This window comes from Pezoporus flaviventris, unplaced genomic scaffold, assembly GCF_033815535.1.
Source record: "Pezoporus flaviventris isolate CSIRO_AGI_PZ_B2104156 unplaced genomic scaffold, CSIRO_AGI_Pfla_v1 ptg000036l, whole genome shotgun sequence".
Taxonomy (NCBI): Eukaryota; Metazoa; Chordata; class Aves; order Psittaciformes; family Psittacidae; genus Pezoporus; species Pezoporus flaviventris.
Window position 1 is genome coordinate 8265911 of NW_026892584.1, and position 23715 is coordinate 8289625.

Sequence of the window (23715 nt, forward strand, 5' to 3'; positions counted from 1 at the left end):
ACTGAAATAGAATCAACGGGCATTCTCACACACTCTGAAATAACCATATCTCCAACCCCTTAAGCCTGCTGTGGAAGCACCTCTCAAGTTTTAGGTAGCTAGTTACGACGTATTGAGGAACTAAATTTTTACCTCATTTTCATCATGATAAGCTTGGCTTCAGGTTCCTGGGCTTTAATATGATCACTTCAGCAAGTCTTTGAAAGAAAACTATTATGCATTGAATATTAAAGCATCTGAGTAGAAAACTCACAGTAAGCCGGTAGGAATCCATACACACAGCCAGTTTGCTAGCTAGTCATTCATTTTCATTCTGGTGCCCTACATTACTTTAGATCTTCTGCAGGACCATGTGTCTCAGTCAGACCCTCATTCCTGCCAGTTTCCAGATGAAAATCATCTCCCTTTCTACATCAAACTTTACTTTTTATACTGAAAATAAGAAGTTCGAATCAAATCTTACATTTTGTGAACTGTTTCACTGGGGAAGGCAAAAGTGAGAGATGAAACTTCAAAAACTCAGGTAACCTGCTTTGTTTTAGCATCAGAGAGTTGGATTAATTACTCCCTGGGGCTTTTTGGCTCCTGCAGGGAGCATCTTTCAGATTGTTTCAGAACCAGGATTATACAGTAATTTCTAATAAACTCATAAAGATAATATGGTATTTATACAATTAAGTGAAATTTTTGAATATTTTATGATGCACAGTACTGAATCCATCACATGCATGTATTAAAAACAGAAGCTGCTCCCAGTTAGTTCAAATTTATTTTGTTCAATGTCTTGTTAATGTAGATACCCCAAAATATCAATTCATCATCACTGTACATGAACATAAACTACTAAAAGTTAAAATGAACATTTTCAAATTATTTATATTTTAATTATTAATGAAGGTACTTCCAAGAAGAAAAAATATAATGGAAAATCCATAAAAAAAAAGAAAACACACTGATTTTTAAAATTGATCTTTATGCTCTATCTTTAATACCTTAAAGTAACATTTTTAATGGAAGCTTCACTTTGATCAGCTCTTTTTAATTAACTTCAGAAATGTGAGTGTTTTACAGTACAGTCTTTATCAACTTTTTTATTTAGCTATTAACACTTCCATTTTACCTCCAACAGACCATTATCAGATTTCTATCGAGTCAGGCTTTGGTATATACCAAAGATCTTGATACATCTAGCAAGCAGTTAACCTCTTACCCCACGCTCTCTGGTAACTGTGATTATGATGAATGAGTGGTTAGTTCTAAGCAATTCTGTTTTATGTCAATAAATGAATCAAACAGCCATTGGTACATGTGCATTAGGAAGACAAGAGAGAAAATGAAGCTGTCTGTGGACATTTTATAACCCTCACCGTTTTAAGTAATATGATTTGAAAAGTTAACGCCAACATCAATTCTTCGTGTTCATCCATATTACAGAATAAGAAATCCTTTGTGTAATTTCCATAGAATGAGAAATACTGTATTATAATTTACTGCTCACAGCACAGCTTACAGAAAATCCTCTTCACAGCCTTTCTAAGACCCTGCATTGTAGTTATTAAGCGACCCAAAGGTTTCATTTTGTGATGAATAACCGTTTCTTCTAAAAATATTTTGGCTCTGCAAATGCCCATCACTTGCAGCAAACCTATAAAACTCTGTCTAGGTATGGACATGCACAGATACTTTGCTTCCATGTTCTTAATTCAGCTTAGCACAAATATTTGCTAAGATTCCTCTCTTCCAAGCATTGCATACAACTGCAACAGCATGTATAATTGTTTGGCTGAGCATTCACATTTCTTGCTTAGTACTTTTGCAAAGAATTTTTTAGACAGCAGATGGATCTAGTGCATTACATAGATCTCATCCAGCACACATATGGAGCAGCAGCAGAGCAAGGAATTCTCATATCCAGAGCATGACAATCCTCTGAAACAACATTTCTAGCAGCAGCTTCACTAAATGAACCTCATCGAAAGGTAAAGCAAACACTACATATGTGGCCTCTGCCTTTGTGCAGGGTGTCAGAACCTAGCTGGATAGCGCTGTCACACTCGGTGGTGTCCTCATGTTAGTAAATGCTAGAGTCTAATAGCATGAAACCCTTCAGGTTTCTATGAATCAAAACTGTTATTTTTGTATGTTTGCTGTTTTGTATGTTTCTCTTTTGTATGTTTTTCTCTCTACATTTCATTCTTCATAAAGACCTGAAGAATTCTGTGCTACATTAAGCACAAAAATCTCTTAGAAGTAGCTTAAGTGCACTACTTGCCTTTAAGAAAAAGTGGCTAAAATGAATACAATGCATATGGCTTCCACAATATGAACATTCTGTATATCTACGAATTTATCTACTTACTACCGAGAAACAGTCTGTACAGTCAACAGAGAAGCAGCCAAAACAATGATTACTGCAGGCAGAAGGTAAATGGGAACTCAGATGCTTCTGTGCCAGCATCCTGAAACAGACACTACTTCTACTAGAACTAGAAGTCTCTAGATGACTTCCGACAGCCACACAGCTTTGTGAACAATTCACCCAAGGGAGTCCATGAAACATCCCTGCTAGAAGCATAGCATGGGAGAGAAAACTTCAGATACTGAAAACCAAACAGAACTTTTCATAGGTTTGATTTAACTTCTGTCCTGTTCTTAGCAGATGAATGTCCCAGCCACTTTCCTCTCTCCTTCAGTGTTTTTTTCACACCTTCCTCTATTCAGTTACAACTACAAAGCTCTGGATGGATGCAGCTATGCTTCTATTAGATCTACACTAGCAAATGTGCTTGGGTATCTATGCACCAGGTATTAGTCAAGTGTAAAGAAATGCCCCTTCCCCATTCCATTTTATTTTTACCCATCTGACTCTCCCAAGTACATCTAAAATATGTGTATTTACTGTATTTACAGAACCTTTCTCAGACAGAAAACTCTTCCAGGCAGGTGCCTTACTTATGTATTTATTTATACACGTTATACACTGGAACTTTGTTTTTTTCTTAGAAAATATGTGTGCTACTGTCATGTAAGCATTGCATAAAACCAGTAAGATAGTGTTCCACTAGAAACAGATTTTATGTTCATCATTTATAAAATAATCCAAAGAAAATAAAGCTTCAAATATGATGCTTCCAGCACATACATGCCAGAAAAGTATGGATGTAGCAGCAAATAGAGCTTCTAGTAAGGCATCCCTTTACTTTCTTAACAGGAATTTTGAAAGAAACAGCTTTTTCTACAAAGAACTGATAAGGTGGTAAACACCTCCTTGACCAAAACGCTGATGAACAGTTATACCTTATGAAGAGAAAAATAGAGATCAACTTTTTAAGAAGTGAGTTCTGTATATAGCTTTTCTAGAAAGTAGACGCCATATTTTACCAAACAGATTAACTGTAATTCAGTAGAACATTTAGATGTTGTCAGTTAAACCCGCAAAGGTAAATAGTGCCAAAGCCTCATATGTCTTCACTTGTTCCGAATAAGCTGCACCTTCTTTGACTTTATCATGTAAATAATCATAATTTAATAGTTTTTCTCCCTTTAAATAAGCTGGTACAAATACAGAGCACCAATCAGAAGCTCTCTGGTGCAAATAAACACATTCTACGTTTTAAATAGAACCATTCCAAAATAAAACAAAAAAGAATAAATATTGCCTTTAAAATAAGATTGAGGAAAAGAAAAAAATCAAGTCTTGAGTTTGAAGCAAAGCATTCTCCCTGATGATGGGCTGACTGGAATAAGTGTTTGAAAAGATAAAGTTTACTTACTCACAATCTCGGTTTTCTTGTGTTGTAATGCGTGTGCATGTGAGTGTCCCTCAGCATTTCTATTTTTGTTTTTAAACCTTCTTAAAAAAAGATGCTGCTATTTGTTTATAAAGCAGTTTGATTTTCACAGAACAGCTGCTCTCACAAGACACTGAAGTTTCATGATCTTTAACACCACTCATTTGGAGTGGGGAGGGACTCTGTCGGTGTTTTCACTTTGTAGTCAAATCACAATAAAACGTTTACACAGAAACCAAGCTGCTAGTAAAAAAGTATTTCTAATTGCTGATGTAGAAGCAAAATTTGTTTTAAATGCTGTGTTACTAGAGGACATTTATTTTGCCACTTGTAACTTTAAATAACTATTGCAGTTTACTACTGGACAAACCTACTTGAGAAGAACAATTAAATTAAACCATGTTAAGACCACATTCTTGAAAAAAGTAACCTTTAGTTAGGACAATTACACTGTGGGCATAACACAAAAGCACAAATGTCACATTTTCCATGAAATTTACTTTTGTATGAATCATCAATCCTGTTTTCTCCTGAACAAAACTAGACAAATATGACAAAAAAAAAAAACCAAAACATCCAAAGTTGTCTGAACTGGATGATCCAAGTAATTACATGTTACAGCAGAATGCATCTATGACAAAACTTAAAAAAATTTGAGGAAAAAGTTATTATAGCCCCTGGTTGAAACAGCTTTGGTATAGACTTATAGCAGTATTTAACTGATCCTGAGATGTATTCCCATATAAAAAAAAAATGTACAGTTTCAAAGATCAGTCTCTTTCGAGCACTGATCTACACTCCCTCTATTTGGAGTATGGATCAAACAAACACACTATAAAAACATGACCAAATATTATAGCATAACATGAAAAAGGTATACATTTCTCATTAGCATTTTTTAAATGATGTTTAGAATTGAATCTTCTCAAAACTCCTTACATATGCAAAGGTTTTGTCTTTCATACCAACCCCCCGAGGCTCCCATTTATGGTCTCATTTGCTCAGGGCCTTTTTGCTCAGCCTCAAGTCCTGATCCTGATTTCATCAGCTTCCACAGTCACCTCACATGAATAAGTATCTGCAGAAATCAAGCCTTTAAATTGAAAGATACTTGAGGTAACAACCTGCCCTATTAGTCTACAAAGCACAGTGGAAATTTATGGCACTGTTCATATTACTGTTATCGAATAGTAAGAGTCTCTATTTGTTGAACTAATGTATACTACCTACAAAATATCTGCAGGTTTGGAGAGGTACAATAGAGATGACTTAAGATCTAAACCTGTATTACTGTAGAATGCATACTTCAATCCTGGTTTTGGTATGTGAGGAAACATGGGACTGAATCAGTCAGTTGTACATCCTACATTTTATTTTCAGTTGATGTGAACTCAAGGTTTGCATATGTTCCTAGATACATTGTGCTAAATACTAAAATAACTCCTTTAATCGGAGAACAAGAACAGTCAACCATAGTGTTAGCTTCTCCAGATATTCATGCCAGTGTGACTAAACTCTGAGTTGCAGAGAATACCTATAGAAGACTAGACTGTGATTCATTTTATTCATTTGTATAAAATTTGTATAGTAATTTTCATGTCTTCATTGGCAGGGCTGCTGAACCACCTCCCAACTCTCATGGTCACAATAATGTAAGGTGTCCCAACTGTACTAACTTTTCTGCAAAAGCCAGTCATGTGATAACAATGTGGTAACAACAGTCAACACTTCTCATTAAAGGTTAAGTACTTACTTGATTCACCTAAAAACCAAACATTGTTTTCAAAGTACTTTTTACACCAATTTTTTACCACAGCTTTTTGTCGCTGTCAACCAGGAAAAGCAGGGCTCATATCAGGAGTCCACAATAAAATTACTAAAGCTCTTTATATGTTTATAATACTACATGAACATTTAACAATAATTAAACAATACATACAGGTCCTTACCCAATTAGCCTGATATGCACAAACAAGTTCACCATGAATATACTATTGCATTTATTCCATTGCTTTGATTAGAAAGTATACTCCATATTGAGGTATAAAGAGGTATTGTTTGTATTGATAGATATATTACTATTTCCATTTACAGATGAGAGAAACAAGGCAAAGAAAGCCTGCTTGCTTGAAAAAAACATGCAGTGGCAAAGCCAGGAAGAGTTACAATAAATTCCTCTCTCGATTCAGTAATCACTTTACCATTGCCTTCTCAGAACTATTTTTCAGTGGTAGTACTTTTTAAAAATTGTTTATTTTATTTGATAATATTTTCTTTAAATTTGACTGACAATGCTTATTAAAAATATGCTGACCTGTAAATGAAGGGAACTGCAAACATAATAGCAAAACCATATAAGAAAATGAACATTTGTAAAGAGAAAGGGTTAGTACAAATTGAGCATATTTCCATATTGAGAGGAGAACCAGCCATATTTTTCCCTCATGAATGTAGTTTTGTGAACATCTTTTTCCACAAATGATTGAATAAATATTTATTCATAAACTATATTTGTGACTTAACAGAACAAGCTGCATAGATTGGTTTCATTTATACTATATCATGCAAGAGGTATAGCAATAATTTATATCATGCCAAGTCTAAGTCCCATTAGATTTTCCTTATTATACTTGACTAAAGCAAACAGCTATTCAAAACAGCAATTCTGAAAGCTTTCTATTTGTTGTGTTAATAACTATCTTGCAGATCCTCTCTTTCTCTTTCTCAAAGCATTTATGCATAGGCCTAGCAAGTCCCATTTGCTTTATTTGAACTTGGCCAGATGCTGAAATATGCTCTTGGGCTAGGCCTAAATGACTACAGTCTTAGCACTTTTGCTGCAACCATAAAGGTCAGCTTTCTTCAGCATATATAAAAATACATTCCCAGTTCAGCAGATACTCATGGTCCCAGTGTTTCCTCAATAAACACATGGAGCATTTGCTTTAAAAGTCCTTCCAAATAGCTGAAGCATAAGTTGATAGCAAAAAAACCTATAAGTTTATAGTTAGGTACATTTCTTAATAAAAGCAACATTCTAAAACCATGGTATGACAGCAACATTTTAAAGTAGCTTCCGCTCTTCATGTTAATAGAGTATTAGAAAGATGAACATAACAAGAAAAACAATCATTAAATACTTACAAATACACAAGAAAATCAGCCCCAGCTCCCAGAAATCACTGGTAAGTTGCTTTTGAATTCATGAAACTGACCTGAAAATGTAAAAGGAAAACAAGTTGAAACAAAAGAAAGCCCAGAACTGATAAATGTTACTTTTTTATCATTATAGAATAGTTAGAATTTTTAACTATGAACTAAATAAAGCAAAACACAAGCCTGTTGTCAGTCTTTAGGCAAGTGATTTACACAGAACTTGTTTCCAGGAAGCCAATACCAAGTGAAACAATTATTTCATTGTTCTGCATCTCACACCATAGCAACCCAGTCCATTATGGCTTCTAAGAAGTATCATAAATGTAAGCATGGTTATCTTTTAATAAGGAAAACAGCTGTGAGGGGGGTTTTGGCTGATTGAGGGTTTTGCTTGGTATTTTGTTTTCAAATGTTACAGAACATTCATTATTTTTAAAAAGTATTTTGTTAACAGCATTTTGCAGCTAAACTGGTGTAAAATATGGCCTAGGTGCATTTAACTGAAACCCATTTGAGGCAAAATTCATAGAGAAAGAGACTAACTTGTTCTTCTACAGTCTAGATCCCAGTCAGAAACTTAGCCTAAGTACAATGTGTTCACTATAAGGCATGATTAAATCCAACATTCTTTTTCCTTCCTATCCCTCAGTTCTAGCTGGAGAGGTAACAGATGCAACTCAAACCCACAGAGCTTGCCTTATAAAATCCTTTAACTAGCACAATGACTCACATTGTACCTCTAAATATCCATGGTTTCCTCTCTCCAGAACCCCCATGCTTTAGAAGGTAGTTCAGTAGTTTATTTTTATTGTTTGGTCTACATACAGCACATTTTTAGTTCTTATGAAAACAAAGAAACTTTGTTGCACAGTCCTTGTTTTCTTTCCAAAATGTGAGGATGGATATGGGTAACATTAAACTGAAAATAGTAATGGAGCCTAAGCAACTAGTTTAGGTCAAAACCTTTTTGTTCTCTGGGAGCTGATTAATTTGCAGTTCATAAAACAGTGGGTGTAAGCTCAGTTTAAAAACATGTAACTATATTTAAGATGAAATCATCATTTTTGTTAGCCTCCAGTAATCTTTAAGAAACACCTTCCCACAACATTTCTGTATCCTAAAGTGCACCAGCCAGTACTGCACAGTGCCTAGAGACAAGGAGAGAATACCAAACTTATCTTGATGTAGAATATCCTCCTTATTTCATACACCCACACTGAAGTGCATATTATTCATTCCAACCAAGCCCTCCCCCATCCTGAAAGTACACATTTAATTGTGTCTTCTTTCCTGTAATACCAACAGAGAGTCAACAAATCTCATTTGCTATATCAACGCAGTGTTATTATATATTTTAAAAGCAAGTCTGAATCTCATTATCAGCTGATTTATGCCATTAGTGTGCTTTGGAGCCACCAATTAAACAAGGACAGTGGTTCATAAGGTCACAGTTAATTAATCTGAAAGAGTATAAATACACTTTAATGCACACCACCTCATGTAGAGAATTTAGGAACAAAGGACCAAAGCTTTATTCTGGGCAAGCAATTAGGGGGAAAGGTTAAATATACAAAATTTTAAATTTAGCTCTAGCACTCTGTTAATCTATCAGGAAAAAAGCTCAGTTTGGTAAAATATCCTGAAGAATAATGTGCACGTGAAGCCTTGATCCTTACAGCAACAGTGCAAGTGAGGGAGAGGGCCAAACAGAGATCCTGAGCAAATGAAGGCTTGTTGCTCAGATAACACCTCAAAATGGGGAATCAGCTGCAAGGCTTATCCATTCTGAAGATAGTCAAGGTGGAAAAACCAAAAACCCCAACCTCAAACAGACCAGACCTTTCTAAATGGACTCGTTTGCGCTAGACTGTTGCATTTAGTACCTCAGGCAAAACTGACTTCAACCACACTGCCTTCATAAATTCAATAAACATGCAATCGAGTAAGTGTTCAGTAATAACAGTAGTCTATGAACACAACCAGAGTATAATGCTGAAAACAATCTAACTGACCAGAAATAGCTATGAACAACTGGAATGGACTACGAAGTCTTGGAAAACAGAATAAAAAAAAAACTAAATAACACAATCTGCCATGAGAACAAGAAACTTTAAAGACAGGGATTTAGAAAAGGACCTAAGGGTTCAGACAACACACTTTCAATGAAAATAGCAAAGGTTGATTTTCTCCTTGTTTGTCCCAAAAATTCCATTTTAGTAAACCATAAAAAGGTTACCTCTTAAGTGAAAATGTTTGCTCAAAAGCAAACATGGTAGTAGTTTTCATGGGTTTGACTGTTTGTTTGGAGTTGTTCGGTTTTTTTCTCAAACAGGCAAAGGTGTCCTAACATCAAGTAACATGAAATAAGACCAAGGTCATATCTGCAAACACCAAAAAAGTCACAGGCCTGGCTTAAAAGAATTGTTAATAAAGTTAAACCTCTCTCACTGACTTGACTAAGAATAATGCAGAATCAACCAACAATTTCAAAACCAGAATCCTTCAAAATAACTCACTTTTCAAAAAGCTAAGCTTTTGCTTGACTTGCAAACTCACACTGACACCAAGAGAATGGTGGACTTAAAACAAATTATGTACATCTCTAAATAACTGTGTGATCTTGTATGCCTTATATGTTATAAACCAAAGAAAATTCTGTAAGTAGCCAAATGCCACTTATAAAATAGCTTTTTGCCCAAGCACCATCAGCTGTAATAATTCCTAGAGATTTTATTTTCAGGAAAGAAAATAATATTAGTCATTCTATAAAATATTTAATTAAAAAATTCTTATTCTTCTAAGATAGAGCCTCTACAAGTAGTCTGCATTTTCTGTGAACAGTCATCAGTGAGCATCAAGGAGCCTGCAAGTAAAAAATGGAAGCAGTTACTTAGTAAAAAACATGGCATCATGTTATATTATTTGAGAATGTGGCCTATCATTGTGGGCTGCTGGGACCAAAATATGTACCATTCAACACTGTTAAAAAACTATTTTCAGAATTATAGCATTATGTGGAATGAGAAAAAGGAATAATACAGGAAATTAAGCTATACACTTAGGTCCTGAATCACATAGCAATTTCATACCCTGAAATGTGAAAAATTTCACAATTAAAATATTAATGAACCCCAGACACAATCGCAAAAAGGAGGTAACAGCAGTCTGATCATGATGAAATCTTTTGCAGTTTCAAGATGATTTAATGAAGAATAGTTTACACATGGAAAACACTTCATACATGATCATTTTGAAACAGGAAAGTAAATAGAGCAATTGACCACTACAGATGAAACTTTCTAAAAAAGAGACAAGGAGTTTCCTGTTATCTTCCCTTTGTGTCACTACTCTTCAATGGATGAGGACTGTATTTTACTGCCTTTGCTGGCTTGTTTCTTAAACATTACTCTCCTTGGTCCCATGAATTAGCAAAGAAACAAAAACCAGGCAAAGGGGAGGAAAAAACCAAAACAACACAAAAACCAACCAAACCAACTACAATGTTGTTTCCCTCATACTTTTCATTTTAGAATAGTCCCTCTGCAATGATCCTCACTTGGATTTCTGCAACAGAGATTGCAGAGAAATGATTTATCAAAGAAGGAATCAGAGCATACCACCTGTTATGCAAGTGCTCATTTTAAAACACGTTGCATCACAGTGAAGTAATAACAACACAGTGCAAACAATGTTAAAATTGGTCTCCAAAGCTCTGTCCTCTGATACTGCCTTTGCTATAAATTTTCTGCTCAACCGCCAGCAGAAGAGCTTCTTTGTGCTTCTTAGTTCCTTATTCACAAAAAGGAGCTACTATTTCTTCCTTCTGCAACACTGATGGCTTACAGTTCTACATACCAGAAGCAGTGATGTCGTTATTACAGAAACAAGGCTCAAAAAATACCTAAAATAGGATACATCTCCACAGCATTTCACAGGCAGATATGAGCTCACTCTGCCCACACTCAGAGATGACTGGCCACAAACCCACTCTAATTCAGTTTAGCTATGGTTAGCACTTACGTAAACTACATGACTTCCAGTTTAGAACAACCTCACATCTGCCTACAAAAAGCATGTCAACGTAGACATACAATAGGTGGTGTTTCTGCAAACTGCCTCTTGAAAAAAGGAGTTCCATAAGCATCATCACTTTTGCCAAACCCGACAGGTGGTTCACAAGACAGTTGTTCCCTGTCTCTCCTAAAGAGATCTCACTCTTTAGGAGCACATTACCTGGCAGCATTAGATTATATAAGAGCTCCTTGTGATCTCTTCTGTAAAGGTCCATGCATTTGCAAAATTGCGTTATGTTTTCAACAGGCAGCTTGTGAAGATTTCTCTGCTGTGTGCCTGCATTTCTATAAAGCATCCAATCACTACAGGACCTGAGCACAGAATACAAAACTAAGGTCTTTGGGCTGTATCGCTTCACAGCATTGCATCAGGTTAAGACTAAAGGATTTTGATGATGAAAGTGCTGAACATGTCCAACAACTATTTTCAATGTATTATTACATCTCCCACTAAAATTACACTTGAAAACACCAAAACTGCCTAGTTTGCTGTGCAGATGAAAGAAATATGTAAATGTGTATTTATTCTTTCATATAAAAGGAAGGGTCTAGAATTCCAGATCTGATAAGCTCTGTATGCATACTTTCAAGCAGATACAGGCCACAAGACATACACCACACTGCTTGGAAGGCTGAAGGTGGAACTCCAGTTATAACTCATGGGGTAGTGATAGCAAAAGGCTCCTCAGTGGCCCGCGGTGGGCTGATAAGCACCGCTGGCTCCCTGCTCCCACATCAAGGGACTCAGGTTTCCCAGCAGCTCCTGCACCAGCCCACTGCCACTCACATGATACAGCTATGACACAGAAACACTTCTGAACTTCATGTAAGCTACAGCCATGAGCTGGATCATTCCTCATCAATCTGACTGAATTAAGGAAACCAGAGAAAGCTTTCAAAATGGGTATCATTGTGCAGCATTCACATTCACGATCCAAACTCTGAAGGCAGTACAAGGCAAACAAAGCCCAGAATGCAAAGTTGCAGCATTACAAGAACTAAGAGGTATGACTGGTGTTCCAAATACCAGAAAGCCTTCCAGGATGTAATACTGTTAGAAGGATATCTCAGATACAGAACAAATTTCACAGCAAATACAAACTGCACTTGGAAAGTCACTTTCTACACCTAGCAAATCAGCATGGCTTGGAAATGACATCCAAGGTCACTCTGCAGAGACTCACATTTGTTACAGAACCATGGACATCAACCCCACAAAACCTCACTGCCCAATATGGCAGCTCTCACATTGACCTGCATCATAGTACTTCCCAATTTATTTCTCTTATCTCTCTCTCTGTGCTGCAACTCTAGTTTCCCCCGTTTGAAATGACAGCTCTTTATTCTCTTACTTTATGTGTACAGGGACTTGTAACCCTAACAGGGTCTCAGGGTGCTGCTGTAATACAATCTCACAAGGGCTCCCTGGATGCAACTCTAACACAAAATAACAATGGTTTTGTTTATTATATAATGATGTCATTATGTAATGATAGCATTATGCAAGAAGGACAACACCCATACTAGAAGCTGCTAGCCTACCACGCTCAGGTAATTTTTCTTAACAAATTGATTTAAAATTAAAAGTACTGTTAGTAGTCTTTGACTCCCTTTATCTTTGGCATACGTAATGCGTCAGGTTCACTGCCCTTACAGATTCAGATCAATGTTTAATGTAATTTTACTGAAGAACTGTCTTACTTTGTTTAAAAGACAGTTCTTCCAGCTCAGTCATATGACCAAAAAGGACAGTATAAAAAGTATAAAACATTATTCAAACTGTAATTTAGCATGCAGTTAAGTCTCTCCAACGAGCTTCATGAGCTCTGGATTGTACTAAATTGAAATTCAGTTACACAACAGAATGGAATTGCACTGATCTGAGATTCAAATCAACTATCTATATTTACAGATACATATTAATTTTATCTCCAATTTTCTTATCTATTATCTCTATATTTTTATATTTTATCTACAACTGCTAACCTCCTCTGAGCAAAATAAATGGTCTTTTTGGAATGAAAAATAAAACCAAATTCCATTACTGTCCTTCCCTTGCTAACAAAGCACCAAGAATTATGTGGCATTGGAAGCACTCAAATAATGTGGGAGGATTTCAGTCATTGTACAACATGGAAAGTGTTTAGAACACATATTCATTGAGCTCTCTCACTGGACTTTGACTTGAACATCTACTACATTGAACTTGTGCTACATTTACCAGGTGCAAACTCCTTGGTATAATTTTTGATAGTGTAACACCTACATATGCATAGGCAAGGCTTGGAAGAATAACAAGAAACCTCTTAAACAGGAAACTAAAGCCCTCAAGCAAAGAGATATTTATGTAAGAGGGAGGGGAAGTGCTAATTGTGAAAGCCCACTTTTGCAGTTATTTCCAAGAGCTACAAATGGTAAGATAGCTGAAATGTCTAGCTGATATTTTAGAAGTATCAACAATAATACTGATGCATGGGCACACATGAACATATTTAAAATTTCAGCATAAATATACCATACAGCACTTGCATTTGAAAATTCCCTGAAAATCGGAGACTCAACCTGTCACAACTACTGTGGACCTAAACAAATCAAAACAAAAAATGTCACAAAAAGAAACCAAAACAAACCAAAAAACCCTTGGTGGTTTCAATTTAAAAAAAAGGAAGAAAAAGAAAAATGCAGCGATCTACCCTTACCTTTAGAATTTAATGTAAGCAGGTTGTGAGCCAAATGGCAAGGAGTTAAGCCAGCTGTAAACAAATTACCATTTTTTTTCTGACAAATTCATTTTGTAATATTACATATATGTGTGCTACTTGCTCCCATAGAAGGTAGTGTTAATCAAGACAAAATACTGGGGTTCTCTATTGGAGAGGACCATATTACTAAAGCTCAGATTTCAAAGCTTGTTAAGTAGGACATGAAAAACAATTAGAAGGCCTGAAGAATGTCTGCCTTCAGGTCCACTTCCCTGGATTCTGTGAGGGACAAAACCTTCTTACTACATAATAATTATAGCTTAAGTCAATTTTTTTATTTTTTTTTTTAGAGACCTCATATGGTAACTTCTTTTCTCAGCTCTCATTTTTGAAATTCATTTCTCCTGACACTATAACCAGAGAAAAGGAGGTCCAACTACTCTCATTTTAATTCCACTTTAGAAGAATCGTAAGTAAATAAAGATTCTTTCTTCAATGATCGGTTGAGTCAATTAGAAACCCATCTTACATATGCATTCTCTGTCAGAAAATCATTCCCCAAATATGTGGGCACAGAGTGTTACCAGTAAGGATATAGCTTTGTATTCTGCCCAAAGGACCATTCTATTTGTGATTATCTACTACGATCAGTCCTGAAGATAATTAACTCTCACCTGCTGGACAAATGAATCACATGAAACAATATGAACCACGTTACCATACCAAGGCCTCAAAATAAAAATTTGATCTCAGACTCCTTTCAGTCTCTCCTAACACAACTACTTCATTAGCTTAAAAAAAAAGCAAAAAATTTAGTTTAATTAAGGAAAGAGTACACCTTGAAACAGAAATTTGCTTTCAATGGTAAAGTTATCAGTTTGATAATAATTCAAGTTTTGGAGACTTAACCAGGTAAAGCCCTAATTTCTTCTCATTTTCACCTATGTCATCTCTGTCAAAATCTTGATTGTGATTTTGAACAATACTTGCTCTTGTTGCCTAACACCTAAAGATTTTGATTTTTTTATTTCTTCTGAAACGTTCACCTCTGCAAGGTATTTTGAAACTAGAACTGAAATATCTTCATAACTGATAGAAATCCTTACAGGCAATACTGCCCATCAAATAAATGATACAACAACCCTTAACTCCAGTTTATGATAAGCCCAATCATGGGTACTAACAATCAAGCAGGTTAAAATGCTAAAGCACTACTTCTTACCAGTCCGTAAAGGTAAGCCTTACATTCATAGCCTGGGTTTTGTACTGTGTATAGAGATCACATATTAGTAAACTGTTGATCTTGGAGTCAGAGGTGCCCTGCACTTTAGGACAGACTGTCACAAACTACAAATTTAAAGGCAAGTTTGGGGAAAGAGTTCTGGTTTTCACATGCTGAAAATGATTCCTAGCCTCTTTAGACAGTCATATAAAACCGTATCTCCAAGCATTTACCAGCATTGCTCAACATCTGTGAGCCTCAGGCTATATGCACCTGCCCTCAGCATGATACTGACAGGCAGCAATGAAAAGCTGATGGCTAGAGGGGTAGCTACTAGGTGCTTTGCATATAATATTTTCAAAGATGTAAATGGAATACTGATCTAAAAAAAAAATAAAATCATACACTCTAAAAGTTGGCATTAATCAAATTAACTCATCAGCCTGACAGGTCTCATTAGAAGATCTTATCACTGGTTTAACTAAACAAAAGGAATCGAAGGAGGAAAGAAAAATATACAGGGAATGATTTCTATTTCTTTAAAAAGAAAGTTCTTTAGGAAGTGCTTCAAATATGTTTCTGTCTTGTGCTAAATGAAGCAGCTATTGCTGTGGAATTTTAGGGCGGTGTTTTCTCCATTTACTTTTTAATGAACACCAGAGTGAACACTGCAGCAACATCCATCAGAAATCATTAGAACACAAGTTATAACTACTCCCTGGTAGCTATAAAGTATGTAGGTTTTGTTGGTTTGTTGTTTTTTTTTTTTGTAATATTTTTGATTCCTCTGTTTTACTTTAACTAGGCATACTTTGCTTCTTTGAGCTAGAAATTTTCTTTCTTCCAGGCGACCCTGCCCTCTTTCTCTGGCATATGCACCCTTTGGAATGCAGTGCGAAGTTACTTACTTATGTATAAGTGAACATATAAGAAATCTTCCTAGGAAATCAAGGAAAAAGAAAATGTTTAAAATCTTAGCTAATGCCACTCTCAAGAACCAAAATCAGATTCACAGAAGATCTTTCCCACTTGACAAAGATTTTAATCCTTATTTTTCTCTCCATTTAAGAAACTGTAAAAGGTTAGAGTTCCAACAAATATGTTTAAAATTTCAGTTCTTTTCTTGCTAACTAGTCTTTGCTTCCAAATAACTTAATCCACTTTCTTTACAACTAAGGACTAATGAGGACAGTAAGATACAACCAAGGACCGTACAGTAGGATGGTACAGCAGGTTGCAGGTTTATTCAAGATCCCATTGCTCTCAGTGCTGTGTACATGGTTGCAAAGGGTCTTAAAAGTGTACAGTTCTAAGAGGGCATGCATTTTGAAAATATCACCAGCCACATTATTCGGTGCAAATAAATATGGTCCCTCAAAGAAATATAGCAACCCCTAGGGACTCCCCTGAACTCACAGGAAGGCATGGCTATTTTTGGAACACAGGGTTAAAAACCAACTATATTTGTTTTGCTGCAGAACAATGATTTTAATGGATGTATGATTTTGCTCTTTATTCTGCCACCCCAGTGACGGAATGAATCTCTTAGAAATTTTCAGAACTTCTCTGAGTTATCAATACCTGGTAATACACTGCAAAGCAAGACACTACTAATATTAATGACAAAAATATATTTTGCAACTATATGTGTCCAGATGAAATTTTGAAGTACCTTACCAAAAAAATAAATACTTAAAAATACTGTAGTTGGATGATATTTTCCTCTGTACAGAATGCCAACATGAAGTTTGTGGAACTTTCAAACTGTAACTTGAGGATCTAGGAGGAAGATCAAGCAACGCACATTTCTAATACCGAAACCCTGTACTGCGGTCATTTGTACAATTAAGAAACAGCTTAACAGAAAATCCCCTCCTTGAAAATCAGGAAATAATATTCTACTCAATAAGGTCAGAGACAGCTGAATCCCGGTCTAAGCCATGCAGAGCCTTGCAAAATTCAGTGAAAATACTTCTAAAACAATTTAAAAGTTGTAAGTAATAAAAAAAAAATGTTACTCTCAGAAGTCAGCAGAATCCTCTCTGTAAGCAGGCTGACTCCGATTTTAAGACGAACTAATTACCAGTTGCTTAAGTGCAAGTACAAAAATTAAGAGATAATTATATAAAAAAAATTCACAAAGTGGCTCAATGCCAACAAGACAGTCTCCCGTCAATCATATATGATACTCTCCTTGATATCTATCCCTACCTGGAGAAGCAGCTGTGTTCCACAGCAAGTCCCAACAATATTTAAAACCTGGCTTCTGCAGATTGAGGGTCTAAAATCATACCCATTGAGGCTCTTCTGGTTTTGTTCACTGTTGTACGGCAACATAAGAAGCAGGATTCTCACATTTTATAAAACTCAAATTTCACAGCATTTCACAGTTGCACCAGTCCAATCCTACAGAAGCCAAAAACTTGAATGCTGTAAGTGATGGCTATATTTGGCCTCATTATCTCAACTATGCCTCATCCAAGATGTATTTCAGCAAGCTGACCCTATAATCACACTGCAGTCAATAGTGAAACTTTCAATGAGTTCAATGAAAATAACAACTAGAGTTTCAGACAAGGGTCCTAGTATAAAAACTGAAAGAAAATAGTAGCATCACTAGGTTCTCTAACATCAGTAGGATTTAGGAAACATATCATACAAATGCAAGACAAAAAAAAAAAAAAAATCCTATGCAGAACACTTAATTCAAATATGTACATAGTCCACTGTGATTACAGCAAACAAATTACTGCTGTGATATTCACCTGTTCATAGGGCTGGCTGGAAGGTGTTAAAAGTCAAATTTTAACATTACAGAAGAAATAAATCCAAACTTGTATGGACTTCATGAAATCAAGCAACACTGCAAGAGTTATAAAACGTGCTGTGTGACTTCCTATTTTTTTTTTTTCTTCTCTTCAAATGTGGCATGTCCAAATTCTTGGACATGGGAAAATCTTCTAAAAGAACACACGACTCTTGAGCCATCTCAGACTGGATGTGGAAAATTAATCACATCATTATACACCTGAACCCAAATGTAGGATATATATTCATATTGTAGGAGAATTACACGTTAACAGCACACTGTGAAAATCGAGCATGCTGGGAAAATATCAACCTACTTGAACAAAACCTGTATTGTTCCTACTATAGTTTTTCTACTTTGGAAACATAATTTAGCACCCTTTCTATTAGGCCCAAGTATTCTGAGTTTCAGATACTCCCATAGAGAAGCTAAGTGGGTTTTATTCAGCTACATGCAAAGAAATACACGGTTCTTTCTTTCCTGTTTCTGAAAATTACTCGTCCACTCTGGTAAAAACTATGCTGCTGGAGAGGTTGGTAATTAAGGCTTTGGAGTTTGACATCCATTAAAACTTGGTGATCCCACCAAAAGCACTTCATCATCAGAACCATCTGGTGTTCTTTCTTCACAATTACCAAAATACAGAACATATTTTGACTTGGCACTTGCATTTGGTAGACATTTTAGTCATTTTATCAGAAACAAGACATTACATTGCCAAAACACGGCCATAGAAGGAAATTACAACATACTACAATCTGACTAGGAAGTCCTACCAGGATAGAAAGAAGGATCGTCTTCACCTTCAGCTAATGTTCTCACCTTTATATACAAGACAGCTCTTACCAATTTCATTACTCTATGTTTCCTCTATATGTTGATGATTATTAGGAGCATTATCTAACAGATTAAGGGTAAAATGATTTGCATCTATTTTGAGGCTCAGCTTGGTTTAAGATGTCTGGCTCTGAAATCAAGCTAATAAACCACCAGAAATTAAACTGTTAGAAGTAAAAGGAAACAAAGCCATTTCACAATAATACTCTGAAAAGCAGTATGAAGAATATTTCACATCAGACTCTCCCATTACAGTTTTTTCAGTCCCTGCACATACAATAACAATATGAGCACAGCTGTAAATGTAGGAAAGTTTGAAAAATAAAGGGAGAAGGCAGGAATATGGACAATTCCTGAATACTACTAGACATTTAATGTCCCTCACCTACAAGTATCACCTATTCAAGGACACAAAATGATGCAAACTTATTGGAGCACATATTCTAAGGAATTTACTTTACATTAATATCCCAGGTAGAATAAAATGCTTATCTCAAGGACTTCAATTGATTGAATATACATATTATTAGTCTGGTTGGTGTCAAAATGGGTTAACTGCTCTGAAATCAGTGAAAATATATGAAAAATATATAATATATATATGAAAATAATAGAAAACCAAACAATATGCAAATATTTTTAAAAACAGCACAGTGTAGAAAATATAACCCAAATGACAACTACAAGTTCCACAGCAAACAAATAAGCTGCAGCACTCCATATTGTATGGAAACCTTTAAAGTACCACAGTACCATATAAACCAGAAAACACAGGTTTTGAAATCAAAATGATTCTACTAGGACATGGATTTGCACCCATCAGAATTTTCAAAGATATAAACTGGACTGATACAGTGAAAGAGTAAAAGTTTAGATAATTGCAGACACAGAGTACTGAACAAAATTTTACAAACAAAAAATTATAAGGAAATTTGAATGGAAATTAAACAAGCTATTATTACAAGTAACTTTGCAAGGTTAGTCTTTCAAAACAACATTCTAAAGAAAAAATCTAATGACATTATAAAGTGCAAAGAAGAGATGAATAAAATGTGCAATGACACTAAAATATATCTGCACAATAATAAAGGGCAGTAGAACTAATGAAAGTGAGAAATCAGAAACAGTGAATTTGATTAAGAGATCGATGAGTGCATACAGCAATCTGAGGGATCACAACTGTACTTATCCCTATTAGACAAACGAACAGACAGACAAAATAGAATATATGGGCAAGTAAACAAACATTTTATTACACAGAGTGCCGTTCTCATTGGGTGACACTCCAAAAATTACATATCTCCTTTATTGGCAAAAATAAACTGCACATTACATACTTATTTTTATACAGGATCAGAGCAGATTTCCTATCAGAGATTTCAAAACCAAATACACTTTATATATTTCCTGTGAGTTTTTTCCCTTTAATTTTATTGTGGTTAACAATATTGTAACAAGTAGCAAGTTATTATCAAGTCATATTTTCGTATCTTTTGAGCATCAGCATGGCTTTCTTAAGTCTCTATCAACAGCTTGGAAGTATTTACTTTTAGGAAGGATAATCAGATTACTGCCACTTTACAAAAGCATTATGGGGTGTCTCATTTCAACTACTGTCATGCAGCAACATACAACAACCACAATGTGGTGAGAATACACCACCCAAAAAGGAATAATCAAGTCAAAATGCATAAAAAGTAAAAGAGAGATCAGCCAATTTACACCTTAAGAAACTTGAGCAACTATATCAGGGAAACTTTCAGAGGGAAAGATGCTAGTCCTTTCAGGATAGCAGAATTAACATTTTGGTTTAAATTTCACAGCATCTAGAACAAGGCCAAACAATGAAGGAGGTTCACTAACATGTTACTTCAGTTTTATCACATGTTAACTTCACAGAAACAGTGGAGTCTCATTTGCTATGAGATAAAGAGGTCTAATGTCTACATCAGAGAAGAGGCAACCAAACATCTCCATGGCACTTTAAAAAAAATTAAAAACCCATATATAATATGTCCTTGCTTTACCTTTTCTTCAAAACTAGTAGTTTACCATTTATACAGTGATGCATTCTGGCATATTTTTGATGCAAATTCTGTATGAACAGTGATATGAAATAGTAATAGACCTAAATTTCTCAAGCACATTAAGACTGAGTTGCCAGTTCTGAAAAACTGACAGCTTTTGCAAAGCCTAGGAGCTAATCATGAGCCCAGTTCATGGTTGTTTCTATAGTTGTGCTCTAATGCGAATGAGGAGAAGCTGATGGATAAAAGCAAAGCAAGATCTATTGTCTGGCCCCATTCTTACCTACCCAAATGGGAACAGGACCCAGGAGACAATTCCCAAGTCCTCCCCACACACAAATATATGCATTTCTGTGTTTTGGCCTTCACGACAGTGAATCAGAAACTAGGATCAGCTCAGAAATAAATGCAGTCTGCTTTTCACAGAAACATCATTTTCTTGTTATGCCTTGCTATAGTTACATATCTTGTAATGTTATTCTTGTCACATCCTAAAAATCTGCACCAACTTTTTTTTGCTTGAGGATGAATTCTGCCTTCAGCTGCAAACTAGGAGTTCCCACAGAAGCCACAGTGCACACTGGGGTACCAGGAAAAACAGAACTCACAGTTCAAATTAATCATATCCTTTGTATTAACATACTTTTATAGTAATATAATACACACAGTTTATGTTGTGATTTAAGAATTAAAACCTAATCATATGTAAAATTAGTCCATTCAAGAAATAACTGCTAAATAAGTTGGAATTAGAGCTGTATATGAATGTTCGATGCTTGCACTTGCATCAGTGAACTGGAAAAGCTTGGTAAATCAGCATGGCTTAGGTACTAAAGCTGACACTCCAGAAGCATTCACAATCCCCTCTCCCTTAGACAATTAAAACAATCCTCCATTTATGGGCAAGGAACAGGGAAGGAACAAAGAGGAAAAAGGAAGGAAAGGATAAGGAAATAAATACTTAACAGTATAGCCAGAAAGATTTTTTTTTCAGCGTCTGGTCAAAATTATTCCATTCTGTTCAGTTCTGAATGCATTTGAAGTTCCTCCTTGTCTAATAATTAAGTATAATACAAAATTATATGGGGAAAGCTATCACCTTTTTGTAAACCTCAAATACAAAAAGCCGAAGACTGCCAATACAAAATATCCTATTCTAATACGTGTTTCTCAGCTTCCTGTGTAGTTATTAGGAAACACTCCCCTCACTGTATGGCTGCAAAACATCTATATTGAACTAAATATGGTTATTTTTTCCACTAAACCCAGTGTAGATATTTTCCTGGAATTTAGAACTGTGAGTCAGTCATATGATAAATTAATCTAGATTATAATCAATTGATCCAAATGTGATCAGATTACAGCCAGCCATATTAGTTTTAGCAAATTATTGTGTTGCTTACGCTCTGGCATCAGCGGCCTTTAGTTTATTTTTCAAGCTATTTGTCTGCCAGTTAAAATGAAATTTTCATTGGTTCTTTTGATGAACAGGGGACATAAAAGCTGAGCTATGTCATTTATGACAGACCAGCTGCTTTGGAGGTATTATTTTAGTCAACAGACTATATAACTTCAAATTATAAAACATGTTTAAACACATATATTTACAATCATAACCAGCCAGTTACATGCAAAATACTCCTGAATTGAGAGAGATTCAAGAAAAATGAGAACATGACTGTTTACCTTTCTTCAACTTCTAAAATCGTAAGGGAATGTATAAGCTCAGTCTTCTCCCTCATCTCCTCCCCCTGCCATTTATTTTTCTTCTCCCTTTTTATGAACAGAAATCCTGTCACACCAATATATTTTTGGCTAGACTACTGCATTCAAACCTGCTCTTTGACTTCTGGATGCTGTTTTTAATACAGAACAAATATGACAGGATGAACAGAACTCTGATCCTGTGAAAAGGGAGAAGACAATGCAGAGAAGCACAGACACAGGGAATCCTGAATATGCAGAAAAAAAGGATAGTCGAGTCTTTCAAGGAAAAGAAAGCTGACATAATATACACAACTGTACCAAACTGCAGCTGGTATTTAAAAGTAAAGTAAATCTGCTCTTAAAGTAGCCACTAATTTTGTAAGATTCCATCTTGAGATAACCCTGATTTTCCTAAAGGTGGTGCTGAAAACTGCTTTTATAGTCTCCAGTTTAAGCCTAAAAACAAAAGCACACACAACTAATTTTGCATTGAAAATGTTGACATTTCATGTCTCCTGAGATGCTTGAAATATGTTGAATAAATTCCTTGAACTTGAAAGGTAGGTAACAGATACAAGGAACAATCAACCCATAGCAAATTAATTCAAGTATGCAATTTTAATACAGCTTTATAGAGAGAAAAAAAATATGTAACTGACATAAGAAAAGAGCCGGGTCATGCAAGAGGTCTGAGAAATACCAACAGTAGCATATTTGGCCTGTTTCAAGCCCTTAGCAAAGGTTTCCATCCTCTAAAGAAATTGAAGGAAATTCACAAATTCAGGCAGACATAAAATACATGAAACATATCTTTTCACAGATGCAGATATGTGGAATACGATATCTAAATATCTGTTTAATTACAGAGGAGAGAGCATAGGGTATTTAACAAATCAGAGAAACTGAAATCTTACTGAAAGACCCTGTTCTTACTGGAAATCTGGAGTAGCCAGATGCTGCTGCATAAATGGATTAGCTGTTTGTGTATGCTACATAGTTTGAGATGCTCTGGAGGAATAGGAGAGTTGGTAGGGCCACAGGCCTGGTCAGAGGCTATCACTAAGGACCTTCAGCTTCAGTAGCTAGCAAAGCCATTCAACTTCTGTAGGGGCTGCAAGAGACAGTTGAGACATACCACAGTATCCTCTGATTCTGTTCTTGCCATGAATGTCATGGAAATTTATTTGCACGGTTCCTGGCAAGCCTACTCTTATTTGCAAAGCAAATATGTACCAGTGTTGCTGTTGGGGAGAGTCAGAATGTGTGCAGGTGAAGAATTTGACTCTTCATCCTTAAATGCATTCATTTAGACTTGCACAAGTGACATGCCTAAATGAACTACTCACCAAAGTAGAGAAGCTTAAACACCAAGTCAATAGCCTCAGCTATAT

At 35.6% G+C, this 23715-nt stretch overlaps 1 protein-coding gene across 3 annotated transcripts in view; it reads right to left on the minus strand.

Moving 5' to 3' along the window:
• Window positions 1-23715, minus strand: part of SOX6 (SRY-box transcription factor 6) — a 374009-nt gene that overhangs the window by 311153 nt on the left and 39141 nt on the right. For all 3 annotated transcript variants that reach the window (XM_061464268.1, XM_061464265.1, XM_061464263.1), the window contains exon 2: window positions 6936-7006. The gene's annotated coding sequence lies outside the window, so the exon portion shown is untranslated. The remainder of the gene's footprint in view (window positions 1-6935; window positions 7007-23715) is intronic.